The 16,923-nt window shown below is 42.3% G+C and overlaps 1 protein-coding gene across 1 annotated transcript in view; it reads left to right on the top strand.

Annotated features, from left to right (window-relative positions):
* The first annotated feature begins 2,023 nt into the window (after positions 1 to 2,023).
* NKPD1 (NTPase KAP family P-loop domain containing 1) overlaps positions 2,024 to 16,923 on the top strand; it is a 104,638-nt gene continuing 89,738 nt past the window's right edge. The window contains exon 1 of the mRNA XM_069207736.1: positions 2,024 to 2,114. The gene's annotated coding sequence lies outside the window, so the exon portion shown is untranslated. The remainder of the gene's footprint in view (positions 2,115 to 16,923) is intronic.

Consider the following 16,923-nt stretch of genomic DNA (forward strand, 5'->3'; position numbering starts at 1 on the left):
AGCTAAATACTAGGATGATGTTACAGCAACATCTCAACGACTTTAGAAACATAGACCTGGACTCAGATTAGCATGAGAATAGGTTTATTGCCTATGTAAGGGCAAAAGGAGGGTTTGTGGTTCTAAAAATTCTGGACCCATGTAATTTACTTTGCCACAGCAGTACGATTTTAGTATCAAAAGACCGATAATGACTAGTACACTAAGCATGAGCATTTTCGCTCAATTCCAGCAGCGTTTTCACCTCCAAATCGCCATTTTCGTCCTGCACTCGTGGCTCCCATTTTATACACGGCAGCCATTTTTTAAAAGTTGCCCTCACATAGGCTTATAATACAGTCAGATTTGATTCCAAGGACACGTACACCTTGATTGACTTTTCTCTGACCTGGGCAAGCTGGAACCATTGCCTCAGGCCAAACCTGTTTGGTCAGTCCCTCTCCCAGTGGCCGAATCAGATAGCATCAAGGCACACCATGCCATAAAACCCTTATTATCGCTCACACACCCTGTCTAATCTTGCTCACACCTGCACCTGCTCTTTTCTTCTTCTTACTTTACGAGGGGGAGGTGCCCGTTTTTATTGGGGGTCCACACTTATCTGATGTAAAATACTAGGCCTTGCCGGGTAATTTATTATGGGTTGGATGACATGAAATATGAGGTTTCATCATGACACTGTTTTTTCCTTTGTAGTGAAAACATGTGAATGACCAACCAAAATGTCAAGAATGTTTGCCTGAAGCTTAAAAAACTGTATATAAGGAAACCTGACTTTGCATTGAAACACAGTCTCCTGAGAACATACAAACCGTGCTGTTGTACTTCTAGGACGCTTGTTACTTGGTAGCAGCCAATAAATTCGATCTTTGACTTCACCTAGAAGACTCTGAGTTTCTGTGGTCTGAATCAGGAAAGTACCCGAGGTCTTTGGGTGTACCCTGGCACCACTGGGTTACCGGATCAGTACCGGTTCTGAAAAACCCAGTACCTCACGTCGATTTACTTCTATGCAGTTATTGATTAGACCGTGCATTGCTAGGACATGCCTGCAGCGTGGACGTCCTGATCTTGGCATGATTTTATGTTTGCTTGTGTTTTGGAATTTACAGTTATTCATTTAAATCCAAACAGACGAAAACTGGAAAAAATGTGAGCTCCAGTTATGCTTTGCTCTCAGTATGCCTGACTACCTTACTGAGATTTAAAGTAATTTAGAAACTGTATAAATTATGCTGATTTTGTATGTATGGCATTGCACTTTTTTATTTATTTAACTATAGTATGGAGCATATTTAAATGAAATAGTATTGACTTTGCGCTCACTGTATTTTATATCTTGATACTTTTTCAAGTAAAAAAAAAGATTATACCTAGACATGATCTAAGCACTGTGCATGGTCAGCCAGCTGCACGTTATCAATGACATAAAACATTTTTGTTACTGCTGCACCTGCTTGTGTTCATGTTCATGTCAGTGCTAGCTACGGCCTAGACATTTCCCTTTTGAGTGGAGCTGACACTGATCACCTATGCCCTGAGTAATAATAATTTGTATAAAACAATCTAATGCTTGCTACCACGAGCAGCACTGTCAATGACAGATGTTATTATTACCCCACCTAATGCCAATCAATGGTTCCACCTCGGAAGGATGAGAGGGTGGTTCAGCTTCGAAGGTTTTAGCTCGCACTCACTTCGACGTAATCAGATATAGCTTTAGAAAACTGCCGTGAATTTTTGGGGGACTATCATACTCCCCCGCCTATTAACTAACTTGATGCACTCCTCTCTTCTTTAAAGACACCTCCAGAAGCGTTTCTATTTCCGGGTGTTAGAAATTCCAATTCCCAGTTTCACATTCACACATTATGCAAAGCCTTTCCTGAGTGTTGCAGTTCGGGAGTTTTTTTAATATTCAGCCCAAGGGGAAAGAAACAGGTTAGGTGAGGAAATTAAACACAGCTCCCGCTCCTGTGATTGGCTGAGCTCGTCATAGAATACTATTATTAAGTGTGACAAAGAAATAGTAGTAGACTGACCGAAAGGAGAGCAGCGAGTTGGGACAGGATTCGGCGTTTGAAAGACTGCCTCAGAGTTTTCCGTAGAGAGAGGTAGGTTGTGTGTTTCCATCCTTGCGGGTTTTGATCAGAAGAGGTCAGTCAGAGGTTAGTGTTTGTGTCCTTTTATGTTCTCAGAGATGTCTAAACCGATTGGCCTATGTGAAAATCTACCTAATTTCTGTCAAATTGGTGTCTATGAAGGGCCTGTAAGGCTAGGGTAGAGTCGGCCACAGACCAGCATGACCGTGAGGAAATTACCCGATATCTTAATAGGTTCATCCACTCTCAGAGGATGAAATACGGCAATTATGTCTTCTCGGGAGAACCTGTGAACCTATGGTCCTTTGGCCTGTTTGCTTAACTTGCACTCAGTATCACATCTCACATCATAAGTAGATGGCGTCTAACTGCCGGTCACAGGTTGATATCCTCGCTAGGCCCTCGAAGGTCGATAAAATGAGCACCGGGGTGAATAAACACTAATGTCGGCTATCAGTGTCAGTTCGAACTCTAAGCGAGCAATAATAATTTTAGTGGGTCTCTCATTTAGACAATGACACTATGGATTTAATTTATTTTGTATTGAATTTTTCAGATACAAGATATCAGAGCAAAAATTAGCATAAAAGTATACTACAGTGGGATATTACAGGAAATGGGATTTGAGGTATGCAGGCGCATAACTATCCAACTGTGGGTGGAAGGTGAATAGGCTTTAATAACTGGTAGGAGATAACCTGTGAGACAAGGGAGGTGGAAAGAGGCAGGAAGAGCAAGGCTACAGATTGGAATATCGTGGATAAACTGTGACACAAATGTCTTAAAAATACAGTGAAATGCAGAGGGTAAAATGTTTTAAAACATAATATAATATATAAAACACTGCCTTGAGCAGGAGATGTTGCTGAATCATTTTATGAAACAGAGAGGATTCAGAACTTATTTGTTTGGGGCAATTCTTTTCATATATGAGTTGGTCTTACTGAGAAAGGCGACTAATGGTGACTATTTGTTAAACCATATTGATTTATTGAGCCATTCAACTTTGATGATCCATAGATATTTATTATAAACATTGAAAGTAGAGTGTGCTGTAAGTAGCACAGGATTCGTGACTGAGGCCTCTATTCGGTCCTAAGGTGGAAACTTTACTCCACTGGAGGACGCTGTCTTTATCAGAGTTTCAAGCACTTTATTTGTTGCAGTTGTTCGCTGGCTTATGACCCGAGACCCATTGCCATTTGCAGCATATGAAAATGGGAAGCGTACTACTTTTGGGACTGCAGAAGCAGTATTTGGGATGGATTAGCCTTGAACTGGGTGGCTTTGGATCGGTTTGCCTTGGAATGTGTTGTCTATGAGTGGGCTGTTAAAATGGGTTAGTTTCCAATGAATGGACTTGAAATGGTGGTTTTGGAGTGTATTCAGCCCACTGAATAGTGGTTCACACAACAGTTCTTAGTTGCCTTGACTACTGCTATTCTTTTTGTTTGGGTGTTTCATGGGTTGTGCTGAACAAACTCCAACACATCTTTGGTCTGTCTCATCTTCTTCAGCACTGTGAATGCTACATGGTGTTCCTGTGGCAAAAATGAAGATATTCAATATCTATATCCCGAGTTGGTCCCTCCGATCACTGTAAGTTTGTCTTCTTTTAGTTCCCAAATTCCAATGATCCTGGTCAAGTGGAAGATCTTTCCCAGTGGTGGCATTGTGGAATATCTTCCTATTAAAGTGAGGAAAACATTACCGTCTTTGCATTTCAGAAAAGCTCTGAAAACCTGCCTGTACAGAATAGAATTGCATTTCACAGCTTGACAGAAGGGTCATGGGCTGGATGCTGGCTATGGTCCCCCCAACTGATTCTATTCTCATTATCAATTCTAGGAATTTCATTTATTTTATTGTTGGTGCCTGTTTTGGGTCTTTTGTTAGAGTAGAGCAGATGCTTTTCTCTCAGTTCCAGGGCATCTTTTAGTATTTGCACATTTATATACTCCAAACATAACATAACAGTAGGATTGAAAAGCTTGCCAGTCTCAGGTTTCCAAAAATACTACTGACAACCAAAAACCCATAAGGTGATGGGACAAATGCTTGTAAATAGTCTAACCACTGCAATTGCTTGAGGTGGTAGTCCAAACCATAGTTTTTCACCCACTGTGTCACACCAGTTAGAGAGCATGATTTATGGTTTGGCAGATGGAGTAAAGGCAGACAAGGTGGTGGTGGACTTTACATCTGCCAGCCTGCCCTTATTTCATCAGCCATAATTAGAGAAGTCCACCAACACCTCTATGCATTGGTAGGAACCACCATCATGGCAGTTCCTATCAATGTAGGAAAGGTTCGATGGGCAACTCCATCAAACATGAGAACTGACCATAGATCTTTTCCCAATTTTTTTGTGTTCTTTAAAAATAAACTCCCACCTCGCTAGTTAGTTTTTGGGAAAAAAACGAATGACCCCCTAAACCATGGGAGTTTTTTATGGTGGTGTGGGGGGGGGGGTACATTTTCTTTTTTTCTGTCCCTTACAGCCACGATATACCTGGCTGTGAGGGGTAGTAAAAAGAAAGCCATCTGACCATCCACTCTGAATAGGGCGGAAGTTTGGATGGCTTACCTCTATAGCCTTTACTACGTTGGGCCACTGGATGAAGTTTTACACAATGGAGTACATTTTATTCTGTCAGCTTAAAACTTGCAGTCCGTCTGACTCAAAATCGAGTGAGGGGACCTGGAGCTTGGCAGGCAGATACTCTGTTGCGTTACAACCAAGCACCTGTTCGCCAAACTCTAAATCAGCCCTGAGGCCCAGCTAATGCAAATCAGTACCAACAACCGTGCGCCTCATGCGAACAGTCCATACAGAACCTCAGTCATCTCACTCATTCACCCTGCTGCCCCCTGCCTTTCTAGTTGGAAAATTCAAATCTGACCCCTGAATCTTACTATCTAATATAGACCCCTGGTCATTTAGCAATAACTAAAATCTTTTTCATCAACACCAAATATTACCATCAACTATCCGTAACACCCCATAACACCTATTTAACGCTGTTCAAAATATGCACATTTATCTGCAAAATAACTTTGTTTGTCCCCATTGTACATAGAATCTGACATTCATATATTTCTCAAGTGCTCGGCTCTAAGACATCTTTGGTGTCAGATTAGTGATTTATGGGAAGGTTTGTTGCAACACCTATTCAGCAAACACCTTAAAGTGCACTTTTCAGGCTGGTGGTATGATACCTGGGAGAGGATATAAACTGCAGAGGCTACTTTGTTTTGCTATTGAAATCGCTAGGATTGCAATTGTGAGCACAATTGTATAAATAGTGAGCGGAGGAATGAATGCCTTCAGCTTTAAAACTTTAAAGTTTACAGGCATTGATCTAAGTGAAAACAAATTGCACATTTCAAAAGATGTTAAAGTAGCCATGCAGAATTAGAATAGAGGATGCTTGAAAATGTTTCCCTTTTAATTAACCACACTAGTGTCAAACAATTGATATCAAACCCATCTTCTTCTTTTCTTGCTCTCTCTTCACTCTCCTTTGCAAGTATTGGAAAAGTCAACAGATCTGGCACTGGCAAGTCGGTGCGATAGGTAATTAAAAAAACATTTTGCAAGTATATGAAACTAAAAAAGGAAACATATGTAAGTGGTTCGTGGCAGGCAGGTGTATACTTAGAACAGGTGGAGAAACCTCGCATATCACAGGAAAATATGTTTAGTATTCAAAAAGGTACTGTTGCCTTTACATTATTATAAACACACAAGGACGACTAAAAGAATTAAAAAAGAAAAATAACAGAAAGGAAAAGCATTGACAAAGTAAAGTGTTGGCTCCCCAGCGCTGGCACTGAAGGGCCCTTGTTTTTTAGTTGAAGAGCACATGATCAGACAAAATAAGGTCGCTCACAGTGCGAAATAGTCAATGGACTAAGTTGCCTCACCCACTGCTGTAGCTATTGCGGCCACAAGAAAAATGTGAATTACATTTTTTAAATAACTTTTTAACAAGTATTTGAGATAACATAAGAAATAGCATAGTTTTAAAAGAGATATACAGGTAATGCAGCACATAGTCATAGATTATCCAGTTTTACTCGATGCAGTGACAGTTTAACAGGCCAATGGAGAGAGTTGACCCAAAGTTTCACTATGTATGTATAAAACAGTTTCTAAGCCAGAGCCATAATATGTGTATTTCCTTTACTCCGATGGCAATGTTCAATGGCTAGACATACAAGTCAGTTTTCATAGAAGTGGCAGAAGTACCCCCACAGATGCCAACTCAGTGGGAGGGGAGGAGCGTATGTTGACTCGTTGTGGTACGCTTGACGAATGGAAGACAGCCACACAGGGAACCAAATACAACCCAGCTACTCTTCTGGGTCTGTCTCGAACTACCCAATAGTCAAGGAGGTGCAGGGTGGGCGGGCACGAGCTCTGGGAATCATGTGAGGTAACACCTACCCTGTCTTCGTCTACGCATCTGATGAGATCACTCAAAAACATCACCAGTGACAACTTGGCATCATCACAAGTGGGTAAATGAGCCTGAAGCATGAACGCATTGCTGATGACTGCTGCCCAAAACATTTTTGTGACATAAGGCTCATGCGCCTAGCACATGTGCGAGCAATAAGTGGTAATGCAGTAGTGATGTATGCTCTAAAATATGTAGACATTATCTTGGTGAATTATTGGTAATGTTGCAAAGTAACATTCTGTATTAAGTGTTGATCATTACAAAGTTGGAATTGAGGAGCAAGAAAAATGCAGGTTCTCAGGTTGACTAACAAATATGCAAATTGCTTCCATTAAATGTATTATATGCACATTTCTCTCTTATATGTTCATTGCGACCAGTTTGAAAATTTGACTTGGCTTTATTCGTTAGTAGGTCGATAAGACCTGCACTTTGTTAAAAATAGAACATCTGGGAGAAACTTTAGTGACTTTTTTAGCCAGACCAGAAACTCAGAGTCGGGGTCAGTTTGATTCCCCCCCAATGTAAGCAATATCTTCTTCAAAGTCTTGAAGCTGCACAGTTTGTTCTTGGCAATGGAGGCCGAAATCAAGGTTTCCCTGTAAAAGGGCAAATACAAACACTGCTAATTTCCATTTATGACAGTTAGGACATTAACTAATTAGAAAGCAGACTTACGAACACTAAGCAAGCATTTACAAAGTCAGTCTGTCTAGTTTATTTTTGGTCCATGTGTTTTGTTATAACGTCTAGATGTGTGGTATTCTGGGTGTACCGATAATACACATGCAAACACCAACTCGCAGACAATAGTGAAGGCGCTTGTTCACACACAGACAACGGGCAAACAGACACACATGCAGTCAGCCAACAAACATCTGGGCATGTGGAAAACTAGGTTGTGGATGAATGCATGAATGGTTTGACGTCTTTGTGGCTGACTTCACTAATGAACAGCTGGTTGGTCACTGAGGGTGTAGTCCAATGTTTCAAGTCTTAAATAAATAAACTAAGGGTCTGATTGTGGTCTTGGCAGAGGGAAATATTCTATCACAAACGCAAAGGATATCCTATTCGCCATATTACGATCCCACTATCTCCTACGCGGATCATAATACAGCAGACGGGATATCCATCACTTTTGTGAAGGAGTATTTCCTCCACCAGGGCCTAAATCAGGACCTAAATGTGTTAAAAGAAAAGTAGGATATGGAACCTGCATAAAAAAATGCAGCAACAATGCATCTGACTCTTCATTACATAGAGAAACTGCAGTACAGTAAATTAGGAATATGGCTCACTGGAAACAGTTAATCATAAACATTTTGCGTAGACAACACGACAGGACTAGCTCACTGAATTTAAAAGGATATTACATCCTTATACAGACATAGGCATCATACAGGTATTACTGGTTTACTAACATATTTTATGATCACCTGGCCCATCCCCTTCCTAGAAACATCCATATAACTCCCACTGTATTGAAAGCTCTTTGATACTAAGGGGTTCCCTTCAAACGTTGATTAAGAGCCCCAAACCTTCTGAAAGGCATCAAACACCAGTTTAAATAAAGCTGCCTTAGGTAAATTGCATTGATTTTCTCAACCCACAGTATATTACATTTATGGAATTAATTAAGGATGATTATACTACCAGAAAGTATCAAGTATTGGCATAGAATAAACTCCTTCTGGAAAATAAAACACATGTAATGCACAACAAGGCTGACAACTGAACTCCACTCTTATTCTGTGGGAACAAATCAAGCTAGGACTTTGGAAACATTGGTTCCCTGTTGAATCTACGATGAGCTTCAGATTATTGTTCATCATTCACCCAACTGAGGAGACCCTCAACTCTCCATCAGAGCTTGCCAATAAAATCTTGCCTGCAGCTGCAGACGAGGCCCAGGAGAAATGTCATTATGCTGGCGTAATCTCAGGTAACCTCGTGTAATTTTGATAATTTTGTATTATGCTTGTAACGCCAAATTCTGTTTTTATTCCCATGATGCGAAAATATGTGCTGTTTGCAGCAAAAATTTGAACGACATCACCAGAAGAACGTGAACCACCAGTATGCCAGCTGCTGCTATTTGCAGCAACTGTGTTTTTGCACTGTTTTTTAGGGACAAGTGCATCTTCATGGCCAAAATGGGGGCGGAAGCGCTTTTCACACTACCACAGACTACTGGCCTAGGCGCCACTAGTGTGCAATGCTCTCCCAGACGCCATACAGTTTGGAGAAACACACCTCAGATTTGGAAAAAAAAAACTTTTCCACACAGCCTTCCGCCGGGACGGCCACTAATATTTGAAGAGCATGTGCAGGTCTCTCACTCTCTAGTCTTTACAGCTCGGCTAGATCTCTCTTGTGAACTCACTGTTCCAATGGTTCCAAGGCCACCAACTTAAAAAATGCTGCAACACAGGATGTTATAAATCATAAATAATAAAAAATAAAGTTGATACAAGTTCCTCAAGAAAACCGTAAGCTAATACTGAGAAAAGCTATCTCGTGTAATAATCACTAATTGGAAATAATTTATTTTTCCAAAGTGATACAAATTGAAAGGTTCTATTTGCCAAACTGTTTTTTTTAAATAAAAGTGTCCAGCTTTTTTATTCGTCTTTATGTTATTGTGTCTCAATTGCAATGCTTTGATAAATATTTTACTGATCTACGGCTTTTATTTGTAAAAACATAAAACAAGCATGCTTTTTATTTATTGGAGAATTAAACGCTAACTCATTACGGAATATTAGACTGACATTACACTGAATCCCAGTAAGTGCTACGTTATTACAAAACAGATGAAAACCAGTGTATCTCAGTTGGGCTCCCTGGCTAGTTAGAAATGCTTTCTTGCAGTTTATTGATAGCAAATAGCAGAAACACTAGAAATCGACTTAAGCGAAGCTCCATGGCAAGTTCTACAAATCTGACCTAAATAAATCGATGCCCTGCAGCTACAGAGCACATGCCACAAGCAACAAGGGAGCACCCCTGAGGGCTGTGGTGTGGTCTGTGTATGGGAGGGTAGGACAATGTGTTTTAGGAAGGCCATCTAGTATCGCAGCCACTGGCTCCCCCACTTCTTGATAAAGCTGCCATAGTCAGTATTTGGTCGGCTGAAGAATCGCACTGAATTGTGAGAGTAATCTTCTCACATAGGATGGCTACCTAAGACATCACAGTAACACAAACCCCATCTTAGATGAGGTAATTCCCTAGTAAAATGATTTAAAAAATCAAGCTCCATGGAGACCACCACGTCTGGCCCCGCATTGGCCACTGCCTCTGCAGCCCCAGAAGCTGTGCACTGAGTTGTATTAACTTTGTTGAAGGAATGATTTGAAACGAAGTTGATGTTAAGACGAGGACCACACTGAAAGCTTATCCAACACCAGACTTCTGGTTACAAAACCAGCGATATGCAGCAAATAGTGTATCAGAAGGCATCCAACTTAGGTGTTAACCAGCTGTTTGAATAGAAAGAATTTGCTGCACGGTATTGAGACTGCTATGACAAAATGGGTATGACATAGCAATATCAGCATCCAGGACTGCTGGAACTTGCTACCTCGCTTCTTGATCAATATATTTCACACCTCACAGTGAAGTAGTGAACAGTTAAGGCATTTACTTAGAAAGATGCCCCCACATGCTGGACACATAGGGCCCAATTCACAAAGATAATCTTAGACTTTCTAAAACATATATGCCTAGAGGAAACACATTTACCAGTGTCTGACTCACAGGAATAATCACTCACTCATTCACTTTGTTGCGAATGTACTCTAAGCTGACAGTAAGAGGCGAGGACTGCAAGAATAAAGGATAAAGAAGAGGTGCTGCAGATCATGTGCATCTGAGACAAGAGAAGGTTTGCTGTTGGATGTTGATGGTATTGCTGAAGGAAATGTACATTCTGTTTGATGTGTTCTGCCCGTTTGTGATTCAGTTGATTAACAATATTGCCAGGCATTTACTCAGTCAAATATATCCTTGGTAGACAGACTAGATCGTGTGGCAGGATTCTTATAAAATTATCTATGCTTATTCATTCGAGCTCTAGATAAATGTCAAGCAATTCTCTAACCCTCTTTGATCTATCAAAAGGCATTTATTACAGTTGAACACATCATACCTTTGAAGCGATTCATACCTAATTGCTGTGGTATTGATGGATCTACTCTCAGGTTACTGTTTTCATGTCTAGTCATAGGTTTCCCACGGTTAAATGACCTTTATTCTATCTCGTTTGACTAACATCACCTTCATTGTCCCCCAACATTTAGCTCTCTCTCAAACCCTTTTCACCGTCTACATGATTCCACTTACAAACGTTTTTGAGAGCTACAACTTGAGATACTATAGCATGCACCAAACTTCACATCAAATTCTCCAATAGTCTTGGTAACTGTATAAGTGTCATGGAATGATTTGTCAGCTTCCCTAAGAGGGTGCATTCCTTCTGGCTGAGTCTCATGTCTTTCAATACCGATGCTCCTTCATGTTCCAGACAATGCCATTTGACTGGCTTTGTCAAATGTCTCAGAATTCACTCTCTCTCAAAATGTCCACACCCAGGAAATAATCCTTCAAGTGATTAATGTTCCTAGAAATGCATTCTACTACTTATGCATCCTAAGACTGATCATGTGTCTTTCACTAATACCTCAAAGGAGTGGCCTTGTCTTTGCAATGGTGACTTTCAGCTTAGATTATGGTAATTATATTTATTCTGCCTTCTTACAAAAACCATCAAAAAACTACCTAGGGATAGGGTTCAAAACGACTTCATCCTCAGAATTAAATGCACCAATCACATCAGGCCCCTGTCATGAAGCTGCATTGGCTCCCAATAAAATAAAGGCTAGATTAAAGAACTCATGCCTTATGTGCAAAGCTCTTCGGTGTCAGGCACCACCCCACCTCACTAAGTGGTGACTGACTTACAGACAAGATGCCTAAAATCACTATCACACACCACTAACCAGTTCAGCAATGGAAGCGCTGGTATTTTTCCCCTTGAATTTAGACATCACTTTGCTCAAATGCCTCTCTCAGTCAACATTGGCACAACTGAAAGGCATCTTTCATGACAAGACTAATTTCTTCAAAGACCTGAAGAAATTCAGCCACATAATCCCTAAACTGATTGTATTGCACCGGTCCCTCCTCCAAGGCCACACCATGTACATGAGCAGCTGCATCACCTAAAGGTCCAGCAGGAGCAAACCCCTAGTGAAGCCTTCCCATAAACTACCAATCCTTGGTGGGTGATGAAACACCATTAGCCATACTACATGCATGTATGAAATGTCATGGGGCCTCGGACTTTCAAAACAGGTCAGGAAAAGAAACTTGACATGCTTGTTGTATTCAAAGTAAGATGCAGCTCCAACTTACTTCACAAAATAGTAGACAATTACATGGCACATGTTTCACAGATTGATTTTGCAAATAGAGACATTGAAAACATATCTTATGCATATACATATCTCATGTCTCTTGAAAAAGCACGCCATTTTGGTGTAAATATTCACAGATACAGATATGTATTAATTACCTCTGTCATGGACCCCACTGCTAAAGAACATTCAAGTACAAAATAATCAAGCAAAAACACAACCAGCTAAATACCAAGTGGCATATTTAGAGAACCAGCAACCAAGAAACCATTTTGTTGCTGCTCAGAGTACGACATGACCACCACTGATCACACATGTAGGAGATCATACTGTGGGCAGTCCTAGGATCGGGTAGAGGATCTGGACCACCAGCAGGTCCATCCACGCTCTAACCAACCCCATTCCTATAGCGAATCCTCACGAATAGGGTTGAGATACTTCAAAGGAAAGTGTTCTAGGTCATCAAAATACTTTTTGGGGGCAAAAAGTAATGCCTAGCCTACTAAGAGAGGGTATGGGTGGGTGTTTATGAAGTGGTGGAGGGGGGCAGGCACCTGTCAAGACACTGCCAGGCTGAAAACAAGGAACTGCAAGAAAAAAACACATAAACACACTTATTCTTTGCACCCAAGATTGTGAATAAAGCACTCAGCATCAGAATGCCGCCACATTATCACCTTCTGCACTAAAGTATCCACACTCCTGGCTCTTAGAACACCTCTATTTACAAATGATTTTGTACTCATCAATAGGCAGTCACCTTCTATCTGCCTTCTTGTAACGTCTTAACAATGTGCCTTTGAGACTCATCCTCTGTGCAGCGGTTCATTACTCTCCAGCTAGGTTTGTGTTATATAAATGCTCTCAATCCATGGAAGCGTAATGTGTCTGGACAAAGAGGACCTGCGATTAGCACTGCCCAGCGATATGTAGCGGTCGCAACCAAAGAAGGAAAAGAGGCCAGTGGTTTCGTAGTGGCTTGATGATAGTAAGAGGTATCTCCCGTGTTTTGGGGGGGGTTTGGTCTTTATAAGGATTACATTGAATTAACGGCAATCTATTTAACAAATGTGATTATAGAAAATATGGATTTTACCAAGAATTGCAGCATTACACATACAATAGCATCCACAGTTTGTTTCAGTGTCTATTAACATACTCACACTACACAAAGGTTTGCTTCTTTATTGGAAGAAACTTTGTGACAAGCAATAAGGTGTGTGCTGCTTAGTCAGATTCGGAGACTACACCGGGCTGTGCCTTGTATTGCTGTAATCATCATGCAGTGATTCACAGCACACCCTCATATTACACCTGTGAGTACCGCCATGCCTGAAAATACACATTAAGTGCTTCGTCTGCATGCCATGAGGGGGCGGGCCTATGTGTGCTTGGACGCACGTTACTGATGCTACATCCTATCTTTCAGACAAATACCAATTTATTTTCTCATATAGCTATTTCAGTGTGGGGTGTGTAGAGCACCAATTTGCAAGGATTTAAACCTTTCAGTAAAAAAACATACAATTGAATTGAATTACGCATAGTGCGTGTGGGGAAAAACACACAAGGGACATAAAATAAAGCCTGTCAGACTTAACCAATAAAATTCTGCGAGACTAGAGGAAAATTGCTAATGATAGATCGCCAGATAAATGGATCCAGGTAAATAACTGCCTCCTCCCCTTCTTTAGGTTGGCTTGACCCAACACTTGTGAACAACCTTTGTGCAAAGTACATGTTACTAGGGGTTGAAGCTTCTTCTTTCTGACCGATAAATCCTGGTTCTCCACTTCTGAGAGAGATTCCACTTCACACTGTGTAACTAACTGAATGAAAACTAAACTGTTTATGGAGTCACAATAACCACCTATGGGACTGTTCATGGACAAATGCATTTATCTGTCACCACAAGTTAGCACATGACATGACCTAATATGGCCAGTCCTCTGAACCTTCTACTGGTGTTCTTTAGTAGAATGTGGGTCCCAGAGGGGATCCACATATTGCACACAACTAGCTGCAAACTCTGGTTTATCAGTTATGAGCTGATCTCACCCCATCTCTATTGTAACTAGGCAGGCTGTTCAGGAGGTGCCAAATACATTTTCTCCAGAGGCCGCGCAGATCCTTTATTGCGCGTCTCTGTGCCGGGAACGAGGATTGTTTCCCGAGGGCATCATTTCCAGCAGAGCCGCAGGAGCGTTTACTCTGCCCCAGGGGGCCGGCTCTCTTCGCGCTCGTGTCCCGAGCATTCTAGTGCCGGGCCGAGTTTGGTGTTTTCTTTGTCCCAGGGGGCCCAATTAACTAGCGCTCGTGTCAGAGCGTTTTGGATCGTTTCCTTCAGGCATAATCTCAGAATTTCACGCTCGTTTGTTAGAGCGTTTCTATTGTGCTTCAAGGTTTTTTCCCTGGATTACACGCTCATGGCTAGAGCGTTGTTGCTTGAGATAAAGAGACTTCACCGGCTCAGCTCCCCATCTACACCCCAGTGCCTGTACACTGGGGTTGCAATAAATTATTATTCAGGCTGGGCCTGCGCTAAGGGTGTATTTGATCTCATCACAGGGCAGCTCCCTCCACGTCCTAAACAGCAAATTGTCTTTTTCTGCCCTGTTTTTTCCAACTGTTGATACTGCTCCTTTGGAGCCCATCTGCTGTTTTACAGTATGGCTGGCTATGGAGACCAAGGCGAAGATTTGTATTATCTGGAGAAACCGGCTGGTTCTTTTGACCAAGATTTAGTATATGCTCTTGACGCAGGAGTGCGTCATACTGTTAATCAAGCTTTAGCTCAAGCCATTCAACCCATTAAACACCATCTCTTGGGTGTTGTGGAACAACAGGGCTGGGTAGCCCCGTCGGGCACCCAACCCATTGGGGAATCTCCCCTTCCGGCGAACACCCAGGCTTCTAAACAGAGTACTAACCGCATGCTGCGGACTTTGAATCCCTTATCAGAAATATGGCAAGGGAGCATGGTTATAATTCGGGATCACAAAAGAAAGCTGGAAGTGACCCAGTTTCCTCTTCTTCTGAGCAATCCTCCGAGCAGGGAGATGATCCCCCTCGCAAGCGCAAGAAGAAGGTTCATCATCAGGAAGCGCCTACCCCTAAGCTTCTGACATTCGAGCCAGAAGACATTGTGCACCCCAGGTCTTCGCTTTGGTTACCACCCCCTGAAGTGGCGGATTATGTGGAATCCCACATTAGACACAGTTTCGATAAGGAGGTCCGCTCTAGGCTCAGGTCTGAGTGCCCCAGACCAGATTTCCCCTCCAAGGTCACTGAGACCCCCGAATTAGTCCCTACTCTTGTCACTTTTCTCAAGAAATCTGCAAAAGACCCAAAGAAGGGTATAGATCGTGCTTGGCGCGGATGCCAGGATGAGCTGTTGGACATCTCCGGTCCATTAACTAAGATTTTGGAGTTGGCTTTTCAGGCCAAGGAGTCAGGTGAGCCTATCAACCCGGACATTCTAGTGGGTTGGGCTCAGAGAGCACTTTGCTTCCTGGGCAATGCCAATTGCGCCATATCTTCTGAACGTCGCAGATCAGTGTTGATGATGCTAGACCCCAAATTGGCAGACCTCGCTACCTCTGAATCAGGCCCTGTGGTCCAGGGTTTTCTGTTTGGGTCCCCCTTTATGAAAGAACATTCTAAATTTGTTTCTACTTACGCAGTTTGGACAAGGCACAAGGTTCCATCAGAAGAGTGCTGCATCCACTTTTTAGAGGGACCAGACGCTACAGAGGGCGTGCCTTCGGCCGCTTCAACCAACAAGGCCCTCAACGTGGGTTCTACCAGCAAGGAAGAGGAGGCTTTCAGGAGTACGACTCCTCCTCTTCTACCCATCAAGACCAAGATCTGGTCGGGGCAGATTCTGCAGGGGGAGATCCAAAGGCCATCAATCTTACTCCCAGGAGTCGGGAGGCACAGGTGAGCTTGGTTGTAAGTTCAGATGTAATGTTGGGGGGCAGAACTCAGAGATTTCTGGGATCTTGGCGTCTGATTTCCTCGGATGCTTGGGTCTTAGAGACCGTGCAGGGGTTCAAGCTAGAATTGTACGAGTCCCCGTCTCAGCGGTGCCTTCCCAGGCCAGTATATTTTTCCCTTCAAGAACACAGTCTTATTTCCGCAGAAATTTCAGCCCTAGTAAAGAAGGGTGCCGTCGTCAAGGTACCTCTTCACCTTTCTGGTTTTGTCAGTCCAGTGTTTCTAGTGGACAAGAAAGGGGGCAAATCTCGCCTGGTTCTAAACTTAAAAGACTTCAACGGTTTTTTACTATATCGTCATTTCAAGATGGAGGGCATCCATTTGTTGAGAGACGTTCTCCAAGAGGGAGACTGGATGGTCCGTTTAGATCTAAAGGACGCTTATCTGACCATTCCTATTTTTCCACCTCATTGGAGATTTCTCCAGTTCCAATGGGAGACCGAGTATTACGAGTACAAAGTTTTCCCCTTTGGTCTGTCTTCTGCCCCCTGGTGTTTCACGAAGGTAATGCGTCCAGTCGTGGAATTCCTTCGTTCCCAAGGGGTCCGGTTAATAATTTATCTAGACGACATTCTGATCATGGCTCAGAATCGAGACCTGCTGCTTTCTCATCTGAAATGCTCAGTGTCTCTGCTTCAGAGTCTGGGTTTTATAATCAATGCCCAGAAGTCCATTCTGGTTCCCTCTCTACGGATAGATTTTCTGGGTTTCCGGATAGACTCGATACAATCTCAATTAGTTCTTCCCCCCGGAAAGATTCATTCGATCAAGAGAGAGTTGAGGTCTCTATTATCCAAACAGACTGTATCATTGAGGGAGATTGCCAGCATGGTGGGCCTGCTTTCTTCTTCGATTCAAGCGATTTTTCCGTGCCCCTTACATTACCGAGCCCTTCAATGTTTAAAGATATCCCACCTTCAGAGAGGTCTCAGTTATGTG

This window comes from Pleurodeles waltl, chromosome 9, assembly GCF_031143425.1.
Source record: "Pleurodeles waltl isolate 20211129_DDA chromosome 9, aPleWal1.hap1.20221129, whole genome shotgun sequence".
NCBI lineage: Eukaryota > Metazoa > Chordata > Amphibia > Caudata > Salamandridae > Pleurodeles > Pleurodeles waltl.